General features: G+C 44.1%; 1 protein-coding gene across 2 annotated transcripts in view; it reads left to right on the top strand.

The window, feature by feature from the left end:
* The first annotated feature begins 20,128 nt into the window (after positions 1-20,128).
* The window catches only part of PDZD2 (PDZ domain containing 2), a 331,805-nt gene continuing 326,830 nt past the window's right edge, over positions 20,129-25,103 (top strand). For both annotated transcript variants that reach the window (XM_019737274.2, XM_019737273.2), the window contains exon 1: positions 20,129-20,437. The gene's annotated coding sequence lies outside the window, so the exon portion shown is untranslated. The remainder of the gene's footprint in view (positions 20,438-25,103) is intronic.

The raw sequence follows: 25,103 nt of genomic DNA, 5'->3' as shown, positions 1-25,103 counted from the left end.
CTTTGGTCAATGTTGCTCAAGCAGTAGTTCACCGTAATCAGAAGTGTCTGGACGCTGATGGTAGCCACTTTGAGCACCTTTTGTAATTGCAGAAATCAAACGTGACTTGTATCCATCTTTTGTTATTGATTTATATTGAGTATTATAATTTTAATACAGTTTTCCCTTCGTAAAGTATGTATACATTTTTTGGCACCCTCTGTATTAGCAAAAACTAGATAAGTACGTGATGTGGAAGAATAAAATGAGGCAACTGATTTTAATAGACACACTCAAATTTGTACTTTCAAAGTGACAGACTTAAAAATAGTCTTCTGGGATGAGTCCTCTTAAGAACATTTTAAAAACAACATTAAAATTTTTCCCTTTGGATATTTCTGGAAGAAAAATATTCATTTGGATGTATAAATTATGGCCTGATTGTTAAGAAATCATTCGTGGTATTTATAAAGTCATGCTTGTGTGTTAGATCTCATATTAGATCATGGTCAGATCATGTTATTAAACAACCCAAGTACCTTTCTTTTGAGCTGTGTCCCCTACACCCTATAGAGATGGAAAATGGATCATACAATGTGGCAATGTTAAGTTTCATCTAAAACAAGCAGTAAAACAAAACAAAACACCAGAATAGCTGAAAACATGTAATTTTATATTTTTGTGCAAGAGGCAGACATATTTGTGGCTAATGAAAAAAATGTAAGAAGCTACACTAATTCACTCCATAAGGTCCGGTCTCTGCCATGTCAGACAAAATGTACCATGAAGATGTGCACTCATCTCACTAACTGAGGAAGCAAGTACAGGCCCCTTTTAGGTTACGAGAGAGGCAAGAACAGGGATATTCAAAATGCTGGTAATGAGGGTCCCTAACCTACTACCCTTGGTGTTTACCTTCGTGGTAATGTAAAAACTGCTCGTGCAGGGACCAGACATGTATTAAATGACAGGATCTATTCAAGTAATGAGCCTAGATCTGAGTAAAACTGTATAGTCATGCAGTGCTGACAATTTTAAAAACACTTTTTTAGCACACTATCCCAGTGTGGGATCCAGGATATTTTTCACCCTCTTTTTATAGATGAAGAACCTATGTATGACTCAGGCAGGTTGAGGGATTTGGCTCGTGGCCACACCGTCACTGTGAAGCTGAGGACACACCCAGATCCCTCAGCTCTCACTGGTTCTACGTTGTTTCGTTGTTTTTCAGTAGCGAGCAAAGACTTGGAGGATGGAGAAGTCCAACCTCAGGGCCCATCCGGGAACAGGGAAGGTTCTATGCGTGGTCTGTGGCCACCATGGCAACCCCTGGGGCCACTCTTTGGTACGGGAGCATCCCACTTGTACATATGAGCCTATTACCTACTTAATTCTGTTCAAAATCAAGACTTAAGACCCTCTTGATATGCGCCCTTGTTCCTAGTTCGTTGCATGGAACATACAAGGCACCCTGTAGAGGTTTGATTGGAGAACATGAAGTGTTGCCAGGGCTCACCAGAGAGCTGGCCAAGCTACTCAGTTCACCCACTGGCGTGGGCAGCAATTACAGTCTTCAGCTGGTAATACTCCATTGGAAGACCCACTTTATGTCAACTCAAGAGGTCTCATTTCTTGTACACAGGGGCAAGAAGAAGAATTGTTTTCCTATTTAACCAGATGAGAGTAATTTTGACTTGTCTAATCACTGCCTGAGTACTGCCAGCCAGCGGAAAATGAAGGACATCCACTGAGTAAGATTTCATTCATTCAGAAATTTGTTTTTGTTTCCTCAGTCCCAAAGGTCTTATTGTAAATATGAGATGAGAGCTTGAGGCCTCACCAGGAAGTTGTTTGATTTGATGGCAGAGCTCACCTGGGGGACTGTGGGAGTGTCTGTAGCACCCACTTCTGCCAACCTAACTCAGCAAGAAGTGTCTCCTTCAGGGAAAGAGCTCACAGCATCAGGCAGAACTCTCCATCCTCCATCACATCAGACTTCTCTTTTTCCCTTGGAGATGTGCCTGGCTACCTACCTCGTCCTAGACCACTAACTGCAGAGCCCACTTGATCACCTATGCCTGTACCATTCACTCCGCTTCACCCCATGTAAGTAGAAAAGTACAAAGGCCAAATTCCAAGTTGCTGAGAATGCTTCGATGGTCTTCCTGCAGCTTCAAGGTGGTACCCAATCCCCACATTTTATGTAGCATAGATAACTTTTTTAGAAAATTATTTTAGTTATTGAAGCATTATCACTTGTGTCTTCAACTTATAACATTCTTAGCAATGGCTACCAACATACCATTATTATTTGAGCCTTCCCTCATAGGTTACTCTTTTCCTCCTTTTTTTTTAATCAACCAATGAAATGCTACTGTGGGTGGATGGGCATGGAAAGTACTTTCAGGGACTGTTAGAAAATGAACAAGTGAAGGGGGAAATTGTGCTTTTTAAAAAAAATTTTCCCACTGTGCTTATTTTAATTTCTGGGTCAGTAGAGCTCCTTTAGGAAGCCTTGATTTTTAATTAATAGAAAACGTATAAGCCTCAACCAAGGCCCTTGGCGCGTGTATGGATCCACTGTGGGAATCCCCCTGAACATCAGTGTCATTTGAACATTGTAAAGCATAAAACCACAAAAACAGAACAGGACACCCAGTGCATTGTGAAAGCTAGGCACCCCTGCCTTCTGACGTGGGCACAGGGAGGTGTGGCTTCAGTGGGAGCCCCCGGGGCATGCAGCCCAGTACAACTGCAGCTTCAGTAGCTGTTCCCTCTCTATGTTTATAATTGTACTAGAAAGCTGTTAGGCTAGGCGACTTCTAACGTTTCTCTCTTTCTCTAGGAAGCTCTCCCATAGCATAGGAGTGAGGAGAGCCAAGGGTTATTTCTTGACAGAACCAAGAACAAAGTGTGGCAAAGTGATGCTTCCCACCTCGGTCTTGGTGGAGTTGTGTGGGGCGATGCCCATGGTACAGTGTGCTGAGCTCTGTCTGCATGCGCATGGGACTGCCAAAGGGGCTGGGCCTGGGAAAAATACACAGGGCCCCCCTAATCCTCACGAGGAGTGTGAGCTGTCCCTCTGTTTCTAGCAGTGAGAATTCAGAGTGTCAGGACTGAGCACCATCTGTGCAAGACTATTGATACCTCCTACAATCGGGCTGGCACCTTGGCTGAGGCTGTTTATAACAAGCACCTTGTTTTGAGTTTGGAAGGTCTGTGAAGCTCTTTGTTTTTAGAGTACCTCTGAGGAGTTGCCCATACCTAGCAGAGTTCCTCAGAGGCTCCGACAAAAAAGAAACTCTGTTTTGTGCCTTTTGTGGTTTTAGATTACTGAACCATCTGACTTAGTCCACATATTATCTTACTCCCCCTTCTAGCCCCATCCCCCTGGACCATCCACCTACAGCATTTTCTTCCCCACCTCTCTGCTTAATGGCTGCCCTCACTGACCCCCCCCCCCTCCAGAAGCTGCCCTTTCCTGCTCTTTCTCTTCAGAGGCTGCCCTCACCTCCCCTTTACGCTTAATGGCTACCCTAACCTCCCCTCTCTGCTTAATGGCTGCCCTCACCTCCCCTCTCTGCTCATAGGCTGCCTTCACATCCTCTCTCTGCTCATACGCTGCCCTCACCTCCCCTCTCCGCTTAATGGCTGCCCTCACCTCCCCTCTCTGCTTAATGGCTGCCCTTACCTCCTCTCTCTGCTCAGAGGCTGCCTCTCCTTTCTGCTCAATGGCGCTCTAACCTCTCTTAGTTTTTGAGCTCAGCTCTCCTCCCGTCCATGCTGTCATGCTGATTCCCAGAGGTTCAAAGACTCTGAATACATACCTTTCTCTGGCCCTGCTTACTCTCTTTTAATTCCATTAAAATTGATCCTCATGAAGGTACACAGCTGCCCTTCAATTCTACTCTGATGCCTCTCCAGATACAACTGTTACACGCAGGCAAGAACAGAGGACTCCTGGCTCTTGGCTTGCTGCGCTCACCTGACACTGCTGCCCGGGTGGATAGTAAAGCAAATATATACAATGGCCAAAGATATACAATGGAAGCTGCCTAAGACTGTGTGTAACCTTTGGACCAGGAATGACTAAAGTCAGGCTATCCCTCCTTCTAGTAAGCTGGGAGTTCTGTGGAGGGTTGAGCCACCAGAGAGCTAGACGCTGGCATTGGCAGGATTCCTTCCCAGGCCCCACCTGACTCTGGCAGTGCCCTGGGAAGCTGAAGGTGGAGGTAGGATGGATATATATGGTGACAGTTGGCTGAATCTTCACTTTGGCAGAATGAGGTGGATGATTATTCACAGAGGGATGAAGATCTTTCCCTGGGAAACTGAAACCAAGGTGACCAAGGACCCAGGGTCATTAAGCCGAGATGTCAGTGTAGAAAAGAAATGCCAAGAGGGGCTGAGGATCAGTTGACAAGGGGGCCATCATGGCAGGCAGTGGAGGATAGTAAAATGGAGCGGAGAGTGTGTTTTGAGTTAGGCCCCCCAGGAAGCAGATTCTGAGATGGAGATTTGCTTGTGATGAGTTGATCGGGAGTGTTGCTGGGATCAACACCCGGGGAAGGAAGCAGAATTGGGCTTCCTTCTGAGGAAGAAGGAATTGGACTGTGACGCAGACTCAGCAGAGGCCGCAGCCAACCCTGTGGGGAACACAGGAGCTGGAATAATTCTTCAGAGTTGTTTTGAGTTGGGGCAAGGGGCCTGGATCTTTATTCTACCTCAAGAGGGGGGTGTGTCCTCTAGCTAAGGCAACTTCCAAAGAGGGCTCACACCTGCGATCTCTCCCTGAAGGGAGTCATAGCAAGTGGTGCATGGAAGTGTCCACTACACTGTGCAATTTGAAGCATCACAGCCAGGACACTCAGAAAAAGGAAATCTCCAGAAGGTCTGTGAAGAATTAACAAAGAGCTACAAGGATGGTGGGGGCTAGATCAAGAAATAGTCTGTTGTCACCCACCACCCCTCCTAATCCCCACCCATCCTTTCTTTTCCTTGGTAATTGTGGCAGGAGTGTCTTGTTGGGATGAAAATAACCCTACCGTGATTTTAGTCCACCAGGGGCCAATAGGAAGGGGCCCAACTCTTCTTGCAACTTTCAGGAAAAAGAACATATTGGACCACTAAGAAGTTTTTGACTTTACAATATGCTGATACAGGAAGCCACTCCCTGCTGCCCAGGTTCCAGCCTTGGCTTGGCTTCTGTGTGCCATCTTTCCAACTGTTAGCACAATAGGCCCCTAGGAAATTGGCCACTTTTTAATTGGTTTGAGGATCATTTCTCAATAAAGATGCATCTGAATGAACCCATGTGCCAGCCTGTGGGCGTAGAGAAAACAGCCGTGCCCTGTTTCATCCCCATGACTGAGAGCGTCTCTTCAAAGCAAACCTCTCAACCTCAGGTGTGATCAGCGCCAGGGCTAGACTGATAACTTGTCATGTTGCTCTTTAATAATGACCCCACTGGTATCATCTAAGTGTCGACTGTGAATGCGTGTGCACATCATTGTAAAGCTATACTTGCTCCTGGATATGAGGGGTCCATTTCAGAATGTTCTCTCCCCTGGCTTCTCCAGCGTTCTGCCACCCTTTCTGCCTTTGCATCCTCTCCCTCCTCACTGTAACTTACTAGTCTTCTGTTTATATCATGTACTGCTGAGTTTCAAATGTAGGGAGGTCCTTTCTGATAATACAGATCTCCTTTCTTCAGCTTCCTAGCCTTTTTATGTTTTGTTTGTTAAAATAGCACAAGTCATCATTTTGACACTATAAGCATTTTGAATGATTTCATTGGCTACACGTTTGGATTCTGATTCAATGAGGTTATTTAAAAATGAATGTCATTTGCCAGTTTGATGGGTCTTACAGACCACAGATATTTCACAAATGCCACACCAACGTGGCTGACCAAGTTCATGTTCATTCTCTTTCTTGTCTTCCATTGAATTATAGAGTTGCTCATCCTCAACAAATTCATAGAGAGTGATAGAAAAGAAAACATTCTAGGGTGACTTTTCGTCACAAAGGACGTGAATCTTGTTCTAGATGACTTTGATCAGGTAATGGGAACAAAGAGGAGCCCCCCTCTCTGGGATGGGGGCATAGTGCAGAGGGCTTGTGTTCACTGCCTGGGACTGGAGCGTGGAGCATGGAGCGTGGAGCATGAGCTGAAGGGTCAGATTACTTGGGTTTGAATCCTGGCTCTCCCACTAACTGATGAGAAGTGCGTGTAAGCCAGGGATAATTGAGAATGGAATTGATCAAAGTCAAGTCATTTAGGATGGGTTAAAATTTTAAGTGAAGCTTTTAAAAAAATATATAGAAAATGAAGCTACAAATTATGAAAATAAAATGTTATCTTCTCCAATAGAACATAGACTATAATCTCAACAATGTGTTCATTCTTAGAATGGACACAGAACAGACAGATAAATGTCATGTGGAGATTGTGGCATGATGTTTGAACTACAGTGATAGGTGGTGTAATACACCAGCCTTCACTCAATGGATGATTTTGTGGCCGAAATGTATTAGCAAACATACTAGAAAATTTCATTTTCTTTGTCTCAAAGAGCTCTCAGAATTCTTTGACATTTAAATCATTGTTTTTTGAAACCCACTTCCTGTTGCCATCCTTGTTAATTTTTCTTCTCCAAATGGTCATTGTTTTACCTGGTTTTTCAGGCATTTTCAGCAACACTTCAACACTTCCATCAACTTCATAGTCTCCTGCATCTTTTGCAAAGGTACTTTGTAATCAACTTGCATTTTTATTTTTATTACACTGTGTTCTTTGATTTTGAAATAGTTTTAGACTTGCAGAAAAATTGCAAAACCAAGACAGAGTTCCTACATACCCTGTACCAGGTTACCCCGAATATGAACAACTTACATGGGAGAGTAAATAATCAAAACCAGGAAATCAACATGATTTGTAACTAAACTATAGACCTCATTTAAATTGCCCCAATTTTTCCACTAATGTCCTTTTTTTCTGCGCCAGGACCCAATCCAGGATCCCACACTGTTATATCTCCTCAATCTCCCACAGTCTGTGACGCTTCCTCAGTCTTTCCTTATCTTTCATGACTTTGACATTTTGAAAGCGTACTGGCCGGTTATTTCCACACTGTCTCTCAATTTGAAGCGTTTCTGATGTTTTCTCATGATTAGATGGAGGTTACAGGTTTTTGGTAAGAGCTCAGAAGTGCGTCCTGTCTGGGGTATGTGATGTTGATATGTCCTATTACTGAGGATGTTAGCTCTGTTCTCTTTTTAAGATGGTGTCCGCCGCGTTTCTCCACTGTAAACTTACTGTGTCTCCCTTTGATTTTAATAAATACCTTGAGAGATATTTTCAGAGTAGGCAAATCTTTATTTAAAAAATGCATATATTTCCTCAAATTCTCATTCTTTAATTTTGGCATCCATAGAAGGATCTTGAATGCAACAATTATTACTGTGGTGCTGGACAAATGGTCATTTGCTGTTTCCCTCACTTTGTCTACATTTATAAATTGGAATTTGGATTTGGAAGACTTAATACCAAAACAAGAATGTAAAACGTCTCATTAATAACTTTTATATTGATGACATGTTGAAATGTCAATTTTAAAATATATTGGGTTAGGCAAAACATATTATTAAATATATTAATAATATATTTAATAACTGGAGCTAATAAAGATGAAGTGTGAAAAGACCAAATAGTACATATTTATTTAGAAATAAAGATGCCTATATGACCTTTAAAAAATTAGCTTCCCTTGTTTCTTTTTACTTTTTATAGTGTGGCTACTAGAAAACTCAAAATGACATATGTGGCCACATTGGTTGCTCATATTACATTTCTGTAAGACAGCGCTGCTCTAGGGACTCAGATAGTGAACTCTTGTGCCTGTATCATAGGATGATTATGAGAATTAAATGAGAATGTTACATAAAGTCTTTGGCATAGTGCCCAGTATATAGTAAGTGTTCAATAAAAATTGGCTATTATTACTATTATGAAAGGACAGTCACTCTTACGAACTCCTGACTTCTCAGGGGAACTGATGTGTTTTCTTTAAGAATATCAGTCAATCAGGACTTCCGGAAGATGAGGACAGCTGGCTGGAGACTGAGCTACTTGTCAGACCTCGAGGACTTGTGTTTTAGTTGAGAACCAGCAGAGAAAACCAAGGCTGACTTATGGAAACCTGGGCTGGCCATTGATTTTCAACAGGAAATTGATGAGAGGAGAGGGAAGAACGCACACTAATCCAGCCTCTGAGAAGTGCAAAGATGTGTCTGCCCTGTGGGACAGACGCCTAAATGAAAAGACTTTTGTGAATGATGGATGGGGACGCCGACTAGGCCTTCAGTTATCAATGATGGATGGTCTGCTTAAAAGGCTTCTCATCATTCTGGATCGGTCCCGCAGGTAGGGCACCTGGTGCTCCCCCTTATCCTTGGGGCATAAGTGATGAGTTTGCTCAACTGAGTCTGTGTGCCAGAATGTGCTTTTCCAAATATTAGCATTTCAGGTATATTCTCTTCCTGATGACAGTTAAGACACAGCCAAATCCCCTTGATCTAATGACTGCCGGTGCTAGCAAAGCTTCTCTAGGATCTGTTATTTCACCCGAGAAGTTATCTGAGCTACAGGAAAAAAAAAAAAAAAAGTCATGGAATTATAAACACTCCAGATATGTTTATCTAAAGACACATGGATAATTACTGAAATAATTTTCGTCAACTACCTTATAAATGTAGTCTTTACCATACACGAGGCATTGTTCAAAATGCTTCCCTTATAATAACTCATTTAATTTCACGTCAACCCTATGAAGTAGATGCTATCGTAATCCCTATTTTACAGATAAGAAAACAGAGGCACAGAGAGGTTAAGTTGCTTTCTCAAAATCACACAGCTACTTAGTGGCAGAACTGGGATTCAAACCCAGGTAGTCTGGCTCCAGAGCCCGTATTCTTAACTATGACTCGTACTGCCTCTTTATGGGAGCTGCCTTCTCCCCAAACAGAAGGAGATAAATCAGTAATAGTGTCGTATTTTGAGATTTTAAAGTGAAGGCCTACGGATATTTTTGCTCACCTTAATGAGTAATTGCTCCCCTTTTTACCAATGGGCAGAACTCCACTTCCCAGAGGAGGAAATTAAGAGAACAGAATGACGAACTGTCTGTGATTTGCTCAAAGCCCCATGTAGTTGTTTTTAAGAAGTACAATTGATTCATGAAGAGGATAGAAAATCTTCTACACTGGCTGTCCCGTGGCTCTAAAGAGTGAATTATGTTAGCTGGGTAGATAGTTCTCTCTCCAGTCCTTTGGCTTTCTCTGTTTGTGGGCTATCATTTGCTAAAGAGATGACAATGTGCTCTTTGCCTTGGTTTGCAGCCTGGAGCCCTATGTGTGTTTTCCCACCTCCCCCAGGAATGCAGCCAGAAAAAGTCATGGCATCCAGAAGCCATCTGGGAATGCTTCCAAGACCTCCAAATGGGGGCCGAGAGCCAGTTGCACAGCCACCAGCTTCAGAGTTCACCTGGATCAGACTCTCTGCAGGGAGGCTTGTCACTAAGAATGATTTATCTGGGATCTTAGCTGTCCAGATTCTGGCAGGTGGTCCTCCGGGAGGGATGGAGCAGACATATAGCTCTGAGTTCAATGTGTAAGGTTCAGAGCAGAGGTGTGGTTTGGACTCTGCCACCACTAAGCTCTGCAAGTGTGGCTACATCCCTTGCTTTGACTGCTTCCAGACTTCTGCTGTCTACCTGAGAAATGGGGATAATAGCACCTAAGCTCACACCAACCGAGCTTGCAGACTTAGTGAGAGGTAGTGAGAGATCTGGAGAAGCATGCAAGAACCTCTCGGCATGTTTTCATTATATTTATTTAGGCAATGGAGTTGGATGAGTCAGGGTCCTATCAGAAAACAGTCCTATCAGACTCACTCAAACAGGAATAACTGAGGAGATTTTAATGGACAGAGGTGTGGACCAGTTAAGGGAAACCAACAGGGGGAATGAAGCATGCCAAGGCTAGCAGCAGCAGGAGCTGTAACTACCTAGGCCAGAAGAAGCAAGAAGAAGGAGTTCCTACAGAGAGGGCCTGGCGAGAGTGGCGGGTTACAGAAGTCCCCTTCTAGGAGCTAGGTAGGACCTTCATAGAGGAACAGTCATTGTCAACCTGCAGCCCAAAGGAGGAGCCAGGGGGGATACCTTTTTCTTGCTGTCCTGCCTCCAATCTCTGATTGGTGGTGTCCATTGCATAAAGGCATCAGAAGTCAGAGGGCAGGGAGCACACAGGATGTCAGCCTCCTGAGGCACAGAGCAGGGTAGAGAATGATGGAAAGTACATCTGGAGGGTGACAGGGACTATCCAGCTTAAGAAACACGTTAGCATGATTTTTGGCTACGAAGGTTGGATATAGTGGTGTTTTAGAAGTCTCACACTATGAAAGTCAGATATGCTTGTTAGGAATAACCAAACAGAAGAAATCAATAAAGAACGATTCATACTATGTGTTACAAGAATAAAAAGCTGTTTTGGTACCTTCTATTTTTGCTGAATCAAGAAGTCGAGAATCATTTCAAAGTAATAGCATAATACTAAAATATAAATATGATCTAACTTTTGCCGGTACCAGGCGTTTAACTAAGTGGTATGTGTCAATTACTTCACAGCATCACCAGCACAACCTTATTAAGTTACTGCTATTCATCCATTTATTTAAAAACATACATATTCTGAGTGCCTATCTTGTAGCAGGCACTGGGTCAGGTCCTGAAGATTACATTTCTGAACCAGATAGACAAAGATTTTTCTATCGTGACGCTTGCAGTCTATCTAAAAAAGCAAACATTAAACACATAATTTCACAGAGAATTAACAGCTGTTGAGTACATCCTGCCACGAAACAGGGCACCTACCCTAATCGAGGAGAAAGAGTAGACTTCCTGGAGGAAGTGAGGTCTAAGCAGATTCCTGAAGAACAAGCAGACATTGGATGAGGGGCAAATCAAGGGACAAAAAGAGTCTCCAAGGCAGAGAAAACAAAACGTTCCAAATTCTATGGCCTAAAAGAGCTTGATGCCTTAGAGGAAATGAGAGGTGGATACCGCGGCTGGGTTTGGCAAGCACCGTAGAGTGCTACAGGTGAGGGTGAGAGGTCGCTGGGGCTCATCATACGGATCCAGGTAGCCAAGCTAGAGACGCTGCATTTTATCCCAACAATGATGATGTCCCTGCTTTGAAGGCTTCCAAGCCTGGGGATGTGAGGTTTTAAAAAGATGACCAGCTGTGCTATGGGACATGAGCCTGAGAACAGAGTGCCAGGCGTGGTGCATGGTACATTTGGGAGGTTCTTGCAATAGTGTAGATCAAGGTTGGGATGGGCAAACCTTTTCTATAAAGGACCAGAAAGTAAATAGTTTCTGCTTTCTGGGCCATATGGTTTCTGTGGTAACTCTCAACTCCGCCCGTGTAGTGCAAGCAGCCATAAACCATCTATAAATGAAAGAGCATGGCTGTGTTCCAATAAAACTTGTTTGCCAACTCCTAGCGTAGACAAAAGATGAAGGTAGCTTGGACCAGAGTGGTGGAGCTTACAGGCACTTGAGAAAGAATTGACAGAATGTACTTTTTGGAGAAGAGGAGTACGGGACACTGAGGCTTTTTGTTTGGACAACTGGGAGTACGAGGTCGGGCAATTAAGTTCGTGAACTCATCCTAGAAAAAGTGCTACACACCTCATTGCTGAATATCACTACGGTCAGCTTCCAAGTACTCCCCTTGGGAAGCTATGCTCCAACACCAGTGCCTAGTCCACGCTTCAAAGCAATTTTGGAACTCTTTTTCTGGAATGGCCATCAGAGCTGTTGTGGTATTACCCTTGAAGTCCTGAATGTCATCAAAATGTCTTCCTTTCACTATTTCCTTTATCTTGGGGTAAAGAAAGAAGTCATTGGGGGTTAGGTCAGGTGAGTAGGGAGGGTGTTCCAATCCAGTCATTTGTTTACTGGCTAAAAACTCCCTCACAGAGAGTGCCGTGTGAGCTGGTGCCTTGTCATGATTCAAGAGCCATGAATTGTTGGCGAAAAGTTCAGGTCATCTAACTTTTTCACGCAGCCTTTTCAACACTTCCAAATAGTAAACTGGTTAACTGTTTGTCCAGTTGGTACAAATTCATAATGAATAATCCCTCTGGTATCAAAAAAGGTTAGCAACATCATTGTAACAAGTTCACAAACTTAATTGTCAGACCTTGTATTAGAGCTCTATTTCCTGGGATAGTTAAAAATAGAGGAGAAGTTTGGGGGAAAAGAGCATAAATTCAGTTTGCACTTATGTAGTGGGAAGGTACCTGTGCGATATGCTAGTGGAGAGACGCAACCTCCAAGAAGGAAGAGGAAGGTGGGTGCTGCTTTAGGAAAGATCTATTAATCTGGAGGTAGGAAGTTAAAGGAGCTCCTAGCTCATAACTTTTTAAATTTTATTTGAGAATTAGAAAGGAAGGTCATCTTCCGGTAAAAGAAAGTAAGACAAGGACAAGACAAGAAGAGTCAGAAATTGGAGCATAGTGAAAAAGGTTTGAAATATTTATTTTCTAAGTAGGAGAGTGGGTTGACTGGAGAAATAGTAACTGGACACCATTTAGAGCCAGTTGAGATGGGCAACCAGAAATTCAACATTTACCCAGGTATGTTTTTCTTTTTTTTCTATCAGTGCCTCAACTGACAGGTACTGGCTCAGGGAAGGACCAGTTTCACCATGGATTAGGGTTTTCCAGATAGGTACAACCAAGGCACAAGACAGTTTAGATAAGAAAGAGATGGAAATGATAGGCCATAAAATAAAAACATGGCGACCTTCACACCATTCCTGACCAGGAGTTGTCAGTTAAAGTTTGTTGTGAGAGAGGTGCAGGGGGAGCTATGTCCTCAGTAGAGGGTGACAGTCAGAAGGAAGGAATGTTTAGAGAAAAGGTTGAGGAATTGGGGATGCTGGTTCAGGGGTGGCGTGTGGGGTGGTGTGGAAGAAGAAACTGATTGGAGTGGAAACTGATGGATTTGAGAGCACAGCAAATGGAAAATAACCAAAAAGGCTTACAGTGGGGACAGACTAATGGAAAAGTGAAGATGGTATTATCATTTACCTCTCCAGTGTCTCTTAGAAGCTGCTGAAGACTCAAGCCTACCAGAATTCAGTTGAGGTGTAGGAAATAGAAAGAGGATATAGTAGTGCCAGGTCTGCCTCTGTTAATTGTCTGTGAAGTATTGACAGTTGTGTGTGTGGTCATCCATGAGGTGGGGGTCAGAGCAGGGAGTGCATCATGGGGCGTGGTTGTCTGGGCCCATCTCGCCTCAGGTCACCTCTGTGATCACTGGCAAAGCCTAGACTGGCCTTCAACAGTTGTGCTATTAATCACTATTTCTACACTTTCTCCTGATGTATCAGTGTCCAAACCTTTCAAGTGTACTCTGCATTCTGTGTGTTCTGTCAGAGAACCAGGGCCAGAACTAGGATGAAGCAAGAGTGGTGCTTAGCGCACAAAATTAGGAAGGTCCTCACTCTCAGGGTTAGGTTCAACCCTGAATGAGCACACAGCCCTGCGAGTAAGAGCCCAAACTTGACATTTTGTATCTTAGGCACCTCTTTTACCTCACCTTGGTTCTGGCCCAGCTTCAAACTCTGATATGAAATGGTATCTAGGGGACCATTCGCGATGATTTTAGAGAAAGGTTAACAATGAACAGTTTCAGGGGGAAAAAAATTCAGATTTGGAGTAGATTGTTAGTACTTGTTAGAAAACATATGCATACAGAGAGAAGCAAACTTTGGGAAACTGCTATATGATGCTCTACAATATGGCAAATCTGTGAATTTTTTGATCTCTAAAAGCACTTTCTTGCAGATTCATGCTGGAGATACAATATTGATAAGCCCCGTGACATTCTGACTGATGCTACGCATCTCAAAAGACTTTAATAAGAAAAACATCATTCTTTTAGGAGCATTTGGGATTGATCATACAGAATTAATTTATAAGTCTGCTGCCTTCATTGAATATTTCTTCTACTCTGGCGTGAGACAGATATGTGCACATCCTTCAATGACAAGGTAACATAGATTCCCTTAGTCTTTGAAGTCAGTCTTTCTAACCCAGAGCCCATAGTCCTGAGATACAGTGTCTTGATTATGAAAACCAGGCATTATATATTATGCAATAGATAGAATTAGCATTTCCAAAATTATGGGCAGAAAGAGAGGCCAGCTGATCCTACAGGATCTCTCTCCACTATTTTCCAAAGTATATTCTGCCTCCTCTCCAGAAACACTTCTGGGCGAGTCACCGAACCAAGTAGGCAGGTTTATTCCTAAGGAGTCTCTTTTGGGCTCTAGAACTCTGAGAGCTTTTCAACTTGTGTTGGCCTTCATTCTTTTGTTTCTTTCAGTCTTTATTTTCAGGTGGTCTGAATGTCTAAGTTAGAAAAGCATATTATTTATAAGCAATTTCGGTTATTTGGTTTGTTGATAAGTATACAATAAAGCAGAAAAGATGATTCCTTTTCCTGGATTCAGGGAAAAAAATTAAGAAATAGAAAAAATATGCATTTAAATATTCTTGAATAGTGTTCTATTAACCAGAACTGAGAAGAACCCCACAACCTAAATAAAGGCTAACAAAGAGCGTGATCCTTGGGGATTTTTTTCGAGAAGCAGCCTTACGAGGAATCCACTCCAATGAGCCGTTAGACAGAAGGAGGTTGCTACTAGCTTGCTAGTACCAAACAAAAATATGATGTTTTTACATGTTTTCCAAAAGAAAATGTGTTTTGAACCAAACTGGCTTTTCACGTCCACTGTGTCATTTCTTCACAGGTTCTACTTTCTGTGGACTTCACTGACCTACTCTAGTACTTGAACACAACAGAGATGAAAAATGCACTTGTGATGTTTGGCCCACAAATTCAACCGTCACGCAAATCAGTCGTTAATGATGATTTATCGATTTCCCTATCAAACACCCTTGGTGATTCTTGCTGTACACTGAGATGAAATGTAAATCATCTTATTCATGTACATTCTATGACAACCTGAAATCACTCTTCAAAGAGCTATTGCGTTAGTCTCCTTTCATTTGAAGAGACTTTTAAATTTTTTCAAAGTACTTTCACAGCTGTGATCTTACCGGGGACTCAATGTCCTAATGAGACCTTTAGAGGCAGGTGTTATTATCCCCATTTTAGAGAAGCTTGTCTGAGGTTGCTCCACCCTTTATTGTGTTAACTGTGATTGGCCACAGAACACAGCGCTGGCTCTTTGTTGTTTTTTCAGGCTGGGTATCATTACCTGAGTTTTATTTCTGTGTCTATTTTAGCTGTACCCGTAAAGACAGGTGTTAAACTTAACAAGAGACAACGAGGAGTGAAGATGTAAAGTTAGAAAAATAAAACAAAGAAAGCAGTAGAGATAGACTAGCAATATGTTTATTTTTATAATTGCTTTTTTTGAGATTATTAAATGAAGAGATCTGGAAGTAGAAGTATCTGATGAAGGAGTAAAAATAGCCCATGATTGACTTAAGGATGCCTTTTCATAAGTATACAGAGCAGAACAGAACAAGGAGAATAGTCAGCAGGGGAGATAGGAGTTAGGAATGAGAATGTGTTGTGCACAAAATGAGGAGTTAGGAAGTTTCTTACCAAAATAGTCTACAAATTTAGAAGCACAGTGATTGGACTGAATTGCAACAAGGTAGGAACAGGTAATCGGGGAGGACACCAGCTTCCCAACTTCTAGAGGGGAAATATCTTTGACAACTGTGCCAGTGTGATAAGAGTTCTAAGCCCCAAGAAGACCCTCATGTCCTGTCTCTTGTGTAAATTCAAAATAAAGACACTGACTGGCCAACTATAAAACAACACCTATGTACATTTGGAACTAAAATAGCTTCCCTTTAGATATGCTGATTGCAAAGTACTGGTTATGTTAATCAAAGCTGAACCGCTCTTTCTTTCTTTTAGCAGTCTTCTTCTGGCACCTTAAGCAGGTTAGGTAATTCAGCACCGGACAGAATTATTGAATCATCACATAAATTGTGAAAGTAAGCAATATTTGGTCTGCACTTGCTAGTGTATAATTCATACTTTCTTGCAAAAATTATATAAAAAATTAGCCTGGAAACCAATGCTTTCATAATATAAATGGAAGGCTAAGTCAAAGATATAAAATAATGAATGTTTTAGTCACCTAGATAAATAGAAGAGATTGTATATTCTGTATGGGGGAACTCCCCACCTCCAGGAGAAAACCATAAGTTCTACATGTGTGGTAATATTATACAACACTGACATCAACAGAACACATTTGCATAAATTCCAATGTCATGTTCATGGCTACACTGAAAATCATCATTTTCAATATACATAAGATGAAAAGTACTTAAACCTTTCCCCTAAACAAGTATTTTAAAACAGGATATATTAAGTGTAAGTCCATTACATGTATTGGCTAATAAGAAGATTTGGTCTGAGACAGAATAAATGTTACAAAATTTTCATCAAGTTTTAAAATAAAATCTATCACCACTATGACCAAATACCAGAATGTGATATAACTGGGCTCCCTCTCATTTTAAAAGTCACTCTATTTCTGTGTTTCTACAGATATGCTCTGTGGGCCACCCAAGTCACAATCAATGGGTTGCTGGTGAAAAATGTAGTATCAGAGCCCAGAGACAGACTAGCTATGATGACCACCAGGGGAAGGGCCAGGGAACCTGAATATTCAAATCCCCTGGGGATCCTTAAACATGTTTGGGGTTAGGATCCACTGAACTAATGTTTTACTGTCACTGTTCCTTATTCTTTTTTTTTTTAAGCCCTTCTTTGGCCAGGGGATGGCTCATTCCAATATGAGTTCATGAATGGAAGTTTTCGTGGCCAGGAATGGGCAGAAGAAAGAAAGGAGAGTAATTAGCTGGATAAACAGGAAGCCAGCATCTGTTTTGGAGATTAAATGAAGGCCCAGAGCCTGGGAGGAGAAAGGGAATTGAGCCAGTTGTTGACTAAAGCATCTCCTCCACACACCCGACCCCCACACTCAACATACTTGAAAGAGCAGCTGAACAGAAAAGATGGAAAGCAGTCTTTAAGATTTCATTTGAGTTGGCCATGAAACTTCCAATTTAGTTCCAGCTGCCTTGTTGGTAGATTCTTCTTCATAGATGGGGAAAGCTCACAGGTAAACAGCAGTGCGTGAGTCCAGGACTCACATAATAAGTATGCTGCATTCATTTATCCATCACTGACATAGTGTCACCCAGGATAATGCATTTTTTTCTTAGTTCATTATTTTAATCTTCTATTGTCCCTAAGCCTTAAATTTTCTATATCCAATATCTTTGTCCATATCATGTATTTATGAGCAATAAATTAAAATGGCAACTTGGATAAAAGTACTAATCTGTGACTAAATATTTAACAAGGGGGCAGAAAGAATTTACATTTTGATCTTCAAACACTGGAAAATGAATGCCCTTAGTTGTGAGCTTTCCAAATTGGCAAGACTGCAAGGGCAAAACAAAATTTCCATACATTTGATTGACCCCTTGAGAGGTGAGCTATTATTAGCAGGCTAGAACTTGCCAAAAACTATCTGGAAAATATCAGATGAGAAGTGATTGAAATTAGAAGTACTTTAAGCAGAGCCATGTCCAAAGGAGACAGAAGAGAAAATAATATACAGAGGGTGCCAAAAACATGTATACACATTTTAAGAAAGGAAAAAACTGTTAAAATTGTAATACTCAATATATGCCAATAACAAAAGCTGAATACAAGTCACGTTTGCCTTCTGCAATCACAAGAGGTGCTCAGAGTGGTTACCATCAGTGTCCAGACACTTCTGATTATGGCAAACTACTGTTTGAGCAACGTTGACCAAAGTGTCCACTTGTATACATGATTTTGGCACCCCCGGTATGTGTGTATATATATATATATATATATATATATATATATATATATATATACACACATATATGTGTATATATATGTATATATATACACACACATATATACATATATATAATATTTATACATATATAACATATCATATATATCTATATATTTAACAATTCATTTTAATTCAGCAAATATTTATTGAGTGGCTAATGGGTTACCACGTTAAGTTTTGGGAACACAGATAATATCTAGGTTCTATTACCTCCAGGAACTCACAAGCTGGAAATGTGTGAGCGGGAGCACTGATGCCTACAACCTGATACAACCTGACAAGGGTTAGCAACTTGTGGAGAGTGCTACTGTTGTAACAATTAATGGGAAAGAAGATAGCTGATGTTGGTGCCCGTGATCAGAGCAATCTTCCCAGAAAAGATGACGTTGAACTCTGGAATTTCAGCAGACACAGGAGGGTGAGCATGCCCTTCTGGCAGAGGGAACAGAATTTATAGGGGAGGAGTACATCACTGGAATAGAGGGTTGAGGATGAGTTGGGTAAGAAATAGCAGTGCTTTATGGTTTGAGTGATCGTTTTATTTACATATCCATTTATTCAGCAAACTTTCAGTGTGTGCAGAAGGAGGTAGGTGCTGGGTACAGAGGCTGAGGAGACCTGCACTGCCTCTTCATGGCTCATGTGTTTGGGAGAGCAGTGGAGGATGGGACTGGGACTGTGAAAAAACAGAAACCATCAGTCCTGTTTGATTCTAGAAGGATTTTTTGTGGTGTCCCAGTGATACCTTTTTAGGTAATAAGTGCCATTTCATTGAGTACCTCCTGAGTGCTGTGCTGAGTAACTATGCTACTGCTCATCCTTACATCAGTCCTGCATGGTAGGTATTTACATATAGGAAGAGAAGCTCTGGGTGCCTGAGCTTGCACGGCTTGCAATACATGCTTGGTGCATACACTGATCCCATGGGCCTGGTAATTATAAAAGCTGAAGGACAGCTGAATTCATGTACTTTCCCACCCCGACCTCTGCTGAAAATACCATCTCGAAATGCCTTGGGACCAGCATGGCCTCCGATGCTGTGGGTCGGCTCTGCAGAGTCTGTGCAGGTGATTTATGCCTCTCTGCTCTTCCAAGAAAGAGATCAGAGCTATTGCCTTGCTGGGCAAAGCTGCAGCAGATCCTTGCCCCACCCCATCCCCCCAAAGCAAAGATTTCCAATTATTGCTCTGCAGAAAATGTCAAAAGCATTATTCAACTATTCATTATCCCAGGTTTTGTAATTTTTCATATGTTTTTACTCTTATCTGCTAGCACTTGAAAAAGACCAGCTTTTTCCTCTTAAGAGAGCTTAATTTGCAGAGCTGTGCAGTCTCCCTATTATGTTCTTATCATCCTCTCCCTGTGGTAGGCAGAATGACAAGGATGACAAAAAAAAAGAACAAAAATATTTGAAGGCCTTCCTGAAAATCCACGGGAATGAAGGACCCGAAAAGCCTGAGGTTTCTGTTCCTTCACTGACCTGGAACAAGGCCAAGGGCGATTGGCATTAGTTATCACAATCCACCCAGCAGAGGTTCTTGGCTAGTTCTCACAAGGACCAAAACCACCACCCTAGGGCCAGGAAACTTGGTCTCTGAAGATTTCTCCCAGGGGCTTAACCGGGGGATTAAGCAGCTCTGAGGTGCCAAGAGGGAACCCCGAAATTCTCATACCAGTGTTAAATATACTTTGGTATCCCAAGGACCAGAGGCCAAGAGTGGCTTAAAGTGGATGGTTAGACCTTCCCCCATCTCCTTTGACCTCCGCCCCATTCTTTTATAAAGCAATTTACATTTTTCTCCATGCTTTGTAAAGTGCTATTGCAAAGGCAACTTCAAGTCCCCTAGCTCGCTCTCCTCCACCTAGATGGCGCCCAAAGCTCCGCCATCTGGAAATTCTGAACTGCCATTTCATTGGATCCTTTCCTCCCAAGGTACTCAGGTTTATGAAGCCAGCTCACTAGGACTTGGGGTTTACCCCAAGGGACGCTCTGCCCGCGGTGTGCCTTGTTCTGGGGGGAATCCCCGCCCACCTTGTCATTCCTGCAGGGGAATCCCCGCCCCCTGTCCCTGTCACTCCAGGAAGGGAGTTCCCGCCCCTCGAATCTACCAGTGGGAGGGAATCCCCGCCCATCCTGGAGGCTCTGTGGATCCTCAGCACAGCACAGCTGGGAGAGCCGATCCAGGAGCGGGCTCCCAGCGCCGGTGCGTCCCGGCCCCGGGCAGGGAGACGCGGTGTGGTGGCGACTGCGGGGGCTCGCCGGGCTCGGGCGCCAGGGATTGCGCCTCCTGCGGCTGTGGGAGCATCACTGCGCTGCAGCTCCGAGCAGGCGCGGCGGCCGCACCGGCGGCAGCAGCAGCGGCGCGGGGTCTCGCCGGGCGGCGCCTGGGTCCGAACGCGCATGAAGCAGCAGGAGCCTCGGACCAGCCGCGTGCAGGTGAAACGATCGTCGGCTGCAGCCAGGATATGGGGATTCGGATGAGGGTGGGGTGGTACCTCCGAGACCGCGTGCGCCGGGGAAAGTTTACTGACAAATCCGGGTGCGGGAATCCCAGCCGCGACAACACGGTGATTGGGGATGCCGAAGCTGTGTCCCACGTTTCGCGGCGCAAACTCCCCTCGTATCCTGCCAGGGGCGGGGAGGACGCGGCCGCGGGACGAGGGCCGGGCAGAGCCGGTCCGAGACACCGGCACAAACCGAGACGCACTGCAGGGCACACTTAGGACAGGGCCAGGAGCCCCTGGCCCCGGGTCCTCATCCCTGGGCCATCGCCTTGTCTTCTCCAGGGCGGAGGCACTCAGGTGCGCCGTCTTCAGGTACTGCCTTGGGATCCATCTCCCGCGCTTCCTCATCCCTCGCCCTCCCCTGCCTGGAGAAGAGACGTGCCGGGCAAGGGAGTGGAGGGGGCTCGAAAAGCGCAAGGGCATCTTTGGGGGCGGCTACTGGCATCTGCCAGGGAGATGGAGAACGTACCGATGGGGAAATCTTGCTCTCCCTCTTAAGTGGAGTTCCTCCTAAAACGTGGCTCGCTTTCTCTCCTCTCCTCTCCCCTCCCCTCCCCTCTCCTCCCCTCCCCGCCCCTCCCCGCCCCTCCCTGCCCGGCTCTCCCTCCCCTCTCCTCTCTCCCTCCCCGGTAGCATTGACATTTTAGGTGTTTGGGCTGCTTGTCTTCTCACAATGCTGCATTAAGTAAGGGGAAGGTCCAGGGCCTGTGGCTGGAGTTTTTCAGAAGTCTGTCCTCAGCAGCAGTCCTGATCTGTGCAGAGACCTTGATAAGGGGACACTGGAGTGTGAAGAGGACAAGGTCTGGCAGGGACTGGTCGCAGAGGCTGGAATGGCAGGCACGAGGGCATTCCAGAACTGCAGAGCTGCGCTGGGACTGGAGGTGGGGTGTTGGGGGCAGGAAGGACTGGCATCTGTGTCTTGCAGCTGGCTGACCTCTCGCCTCCCACAGAGGTAGGGTGCCTTGAGGGATAATGATGACGCTGCTGCAGGTGGTCACTGAATGGCTGCGAAAGTGATACTCTGGATCTCCCTTTACAAAGAGCCCCCTGGACCTCCAGTGCCTCTGGTCCTTCCTCAGTGGGGTTTCCCACACTCAGTCTGCCTTGGACTTGGGCTCTAGGGCCCTGGTGTTTCTACAGGGCCAGCTTTTCTGGTCTATGATTTCGGGTGGGGAGTCAAGTTGGTACAGGTACGGGAGTGTGGGGGCAGAACACGTAGAATGTCTCAGAACACACTTTTAGCTGTAGGTGGTTGTTCTAGCTTCATCAATTCCTTCCATTAGAATGGGCCAAGAACTGCTGCTCCACCCATAATAACATGGTGGTGTGAGTGTGTGTACGGTGGAGGGAGAGGGGGAGATGTAGGAGCAAGGGGAAGAGGTAGTAAGTAAGGGTGCTGGAAGAGGGAGAATCAGAACCTTGTAAAGTGTGTCGGATGCACCTGCCTTGTCATAGTTAATATGCTCCAGGAAAAATATTGAATTATACTTTAAATCTGTATCATTGAAATTGAGTTTGCATGCACTTAAGGCAGTTTACTATTTAAGGAAACTTATGATAATTTCTTTATTCATTTCAACCAATTTATTTTTGGAGTACCTGTAGTTTGCTGTGCACAGGAGCTTAGAGGTTCCTGGGGACACACATAGATACTGGAGGCTCCCTGCTTGCTGTCAGAGTTTCAATCTATTAGGAGAAGTGAGGTAAGTATACTGAGAGCTCCGATCAAAACCAGTGCCTGTGTGCCTAATAAGCGCCCTGTATTCAGTGGATGAAGGAATGAACAGATAATCAAAGGAATGAAGGATGAATGAGTGAATAAAGCAACTGAAGATAGTCCCAATAACATATTTTAGGAGTAGGGGGAGAAAGAATCATTTTGGAGTGAGGGGATATGAAAGGCTTGTGGAGGAGAACCTAGGTAGGACAGGTGCGTGCTGCAAGGTGATCCTAAGGTGGGATGTGGCCCTTGGGTGGGTGATGGGAGAAGAGGCTGAGCTAAGGACTTGGAGGAACTTAGTTCTGCAGATGGCAGGGAACTATTTGAAATTTTTGAGCAAGGGACTGTCATGATCAGCTATGTGCTTTAGGGAGATTAATCTAATCTCTTGCAGAAAGAATTGGGATTTGGGAGAGATGAGAGTTGAGGAGCCTACTGAGAAGGTTATTGTAATAAACTGGAGGATGGAGGTCTGAGCTGGTGGGTGGCAGTCGGCTAGGAAGAAAAGAATAGATTTGAAGTATGGGCACTGTTTGGATTTGTAGTGAAGAAGAAACAAAGACCACCTGCAGGTTAGGAGTGTGAAGACACAGTTAACTGAAATAGGGAGTTTGGAGCTTTAACATTCAGTAAACCAGAAACCTAGAGAAACCCTCTCAGACTTCTCACTCCTCCCACATGTAATCACATCTAATCAGTCATCAAGGTCTAAGGACTGCTTCTCCTTGTAAAACCTATCAGTGGTCCCCAGGGACCTCCTGTGGGATAAATTCCAAATCCTTTGTGCCTCCTCAAACTTCTTTCCTGCTGTGTCCCCCAATACACACACACACACCCTCACACACCCTCACACCACCTTCCTGGCTCATTGTACTGTAGGGTGTTGTCCCAACCCTGACTTAGAAGTTCCAGGCCTGGTGGGCTGGACAAGATAACACAGAGCTGTGGGTGCTCCCTTGGCCTGGATCATGTGGGCCTCAGTGACTCAGCCCATGGTGGGAAGGGGGTGTCTCTGTTGGGAGGTGGCCCCAGGTTCCTCTTACTACACCAACCACATGGGGAAGCATTCCAAAGAAGACAAATCAACAAAAGGTCAGGGCCAAACTCAAAGAGGCTGAATCTCTTTAATAGGGCAGATGTGGAGACTTGAGAGATTTTAACCTCTTCAAGTGTTTCCTGCCCTCAAGTGTATCCACAGGACTAAGGAGAATGCTAGGTGGGGAGGCAGGTGAACAGGTGCTGGCTGTCATTTCCGAGAAGGGCCAGCCTCCCAGGAGGATGATGGGAAAATGCCACTGACAGAGACTGAGAGCAGTGTCTGCAAAGGATGGTCATGGAAGCCAGGTTACAAGGGATGAAGGAGAGAGTGGTGCCAAGACAGTGCAAGTGGGGGGTGTAGACACTGGATCCAGAAGCGTGCCAGTTAAAATAATCAGAGAGCAGTTGGAGGAGATGGGAGCGTTGGAAGAAGGTTTATTCAGGAGAGTTCCTCAAATCCCCCTCCCAGGCATGTGTGGTCAACAAAAGAGAAGTGGGAAAGGTGGGAGAGACAAGATAAGGAGAATTTGGGAGGGAAGAGGCCACAGCAGGTGCAGGAGAAGAAAAGCTGGCATCTGCCTTTGCTGGAAGATAGGAGGAAAGCAGAGGTTGGGTGAGGCGCTGTAGGGAGCCTGCAACGCAGGGAAGAATGGGGCTTGGTAAACAGGAGGGGTGCCCACTGAGATTCAGAGGGCACTGCATGAGTCTGGGGATTTTGTGGGGAAGGTGGAAGTGCTGCTGCCAGCCTGGGGAGGTGAACCTGGCACTTGGATCCCGCTGAGGCAGCCAGGAGGGAAAGGAAGGATTCCAGAATTAGGGGCAGAGACTTGGGCTGCAATCCTAGCCATGCAAAAAACTTCTTATTGTCCAGATCATTCAAAATTTTGGAGCCTCAGTTTCCTCATATACAAAATTGGTATAACAGTTACCTCACAGAGTTGTCCATAGGAGGAATAAAAAGGAGATGCTGAGGTGTGTATGCAAACTCCTTCATGACAGTGTCTGGTACATAGTGAGTGCTTCTCATAGCGTGCTGAGAAATGAATACGCCTCTTGCCAAAGTCAGTGAGAGCCCAGAGGCAGGACTTTTTAGTGGACACGGCTGAAGCTTTCTTTCAGCTTTAGATGAAGAGCTCTGGACTGCTCAGAGCAGCCTCACCTCCCTGTTCCCCTTTAAGGAATCTTTCAGGATGTCTGCCTTTTTATCTGTTGGCTTGTTTCAGTGGATACATCTGCATTTCACTTCTGTCTCTTATTCAAAGGTCAAGTTGTCAGGGCTCAAAGCTAAGAGATCCTGCCTAGTTTCCCCTCTCCGCTGTGCTCTGGAGGCGGGTGATGCAGTCACATTTGCTAATTCCTGCACTTGAAGAAGCTGAGGTCCAGAAAAGCATAGAACTTGACTCATTCCAGTACAACTGGAACTAAAAGCGCAATCTACAGTTGCTTGATCTGGGGAACTGTTGTCTTTTTATGGCGATTATACAAGATGCAGGTGGATGAGGAAGAATTAAAAATCTGTGTATCCCATTGGTTTTATTAACGGGTCTGTGATTAAACTTAGGGAAATTAAATAAATATTCTTAATTATTAGTGAAGACAGGAGCAAAAGGAGCACTTAGCTTACTAAGCACTCAATAGATGTGGGCCAAATTAAATGATTTTGGGGGAAAATGTACAGAATGTTTTGTTTTTTTGTTTTGTTTTTTAACAAAAGAGGTATAAAAATATGTTCTCAAATTATTCTTGATTTATTTTCCGACGGGGTGGTCTACGTCTAGATTATGTTGTCCTTTGGGTTTAGGCATAAGTTGCATATAAAATGATAGATCCTGTCACGGCA

Source organism: Rhinolophus sinicus, linkage group LG03 (genome assembly GCF_036562045.2).
Source record: "Rhinolophus sinicus isolate RSC01 linkage group LG03, ASM3656204v1, whole genome shotgun sequence".
Classification (NCBI taxonomy): Eukaryota; Metazoa; Chordata; class Mammalia; order Chiroptera; family Rhinolophidae; genus Rhinolophus; species Rhinolophus sinicus.
The sequence above is the reverse complement of the archived record's forward strand: the minus strand, read 5'-3'. Positions and strand labels throughout refer to the sequence as shown.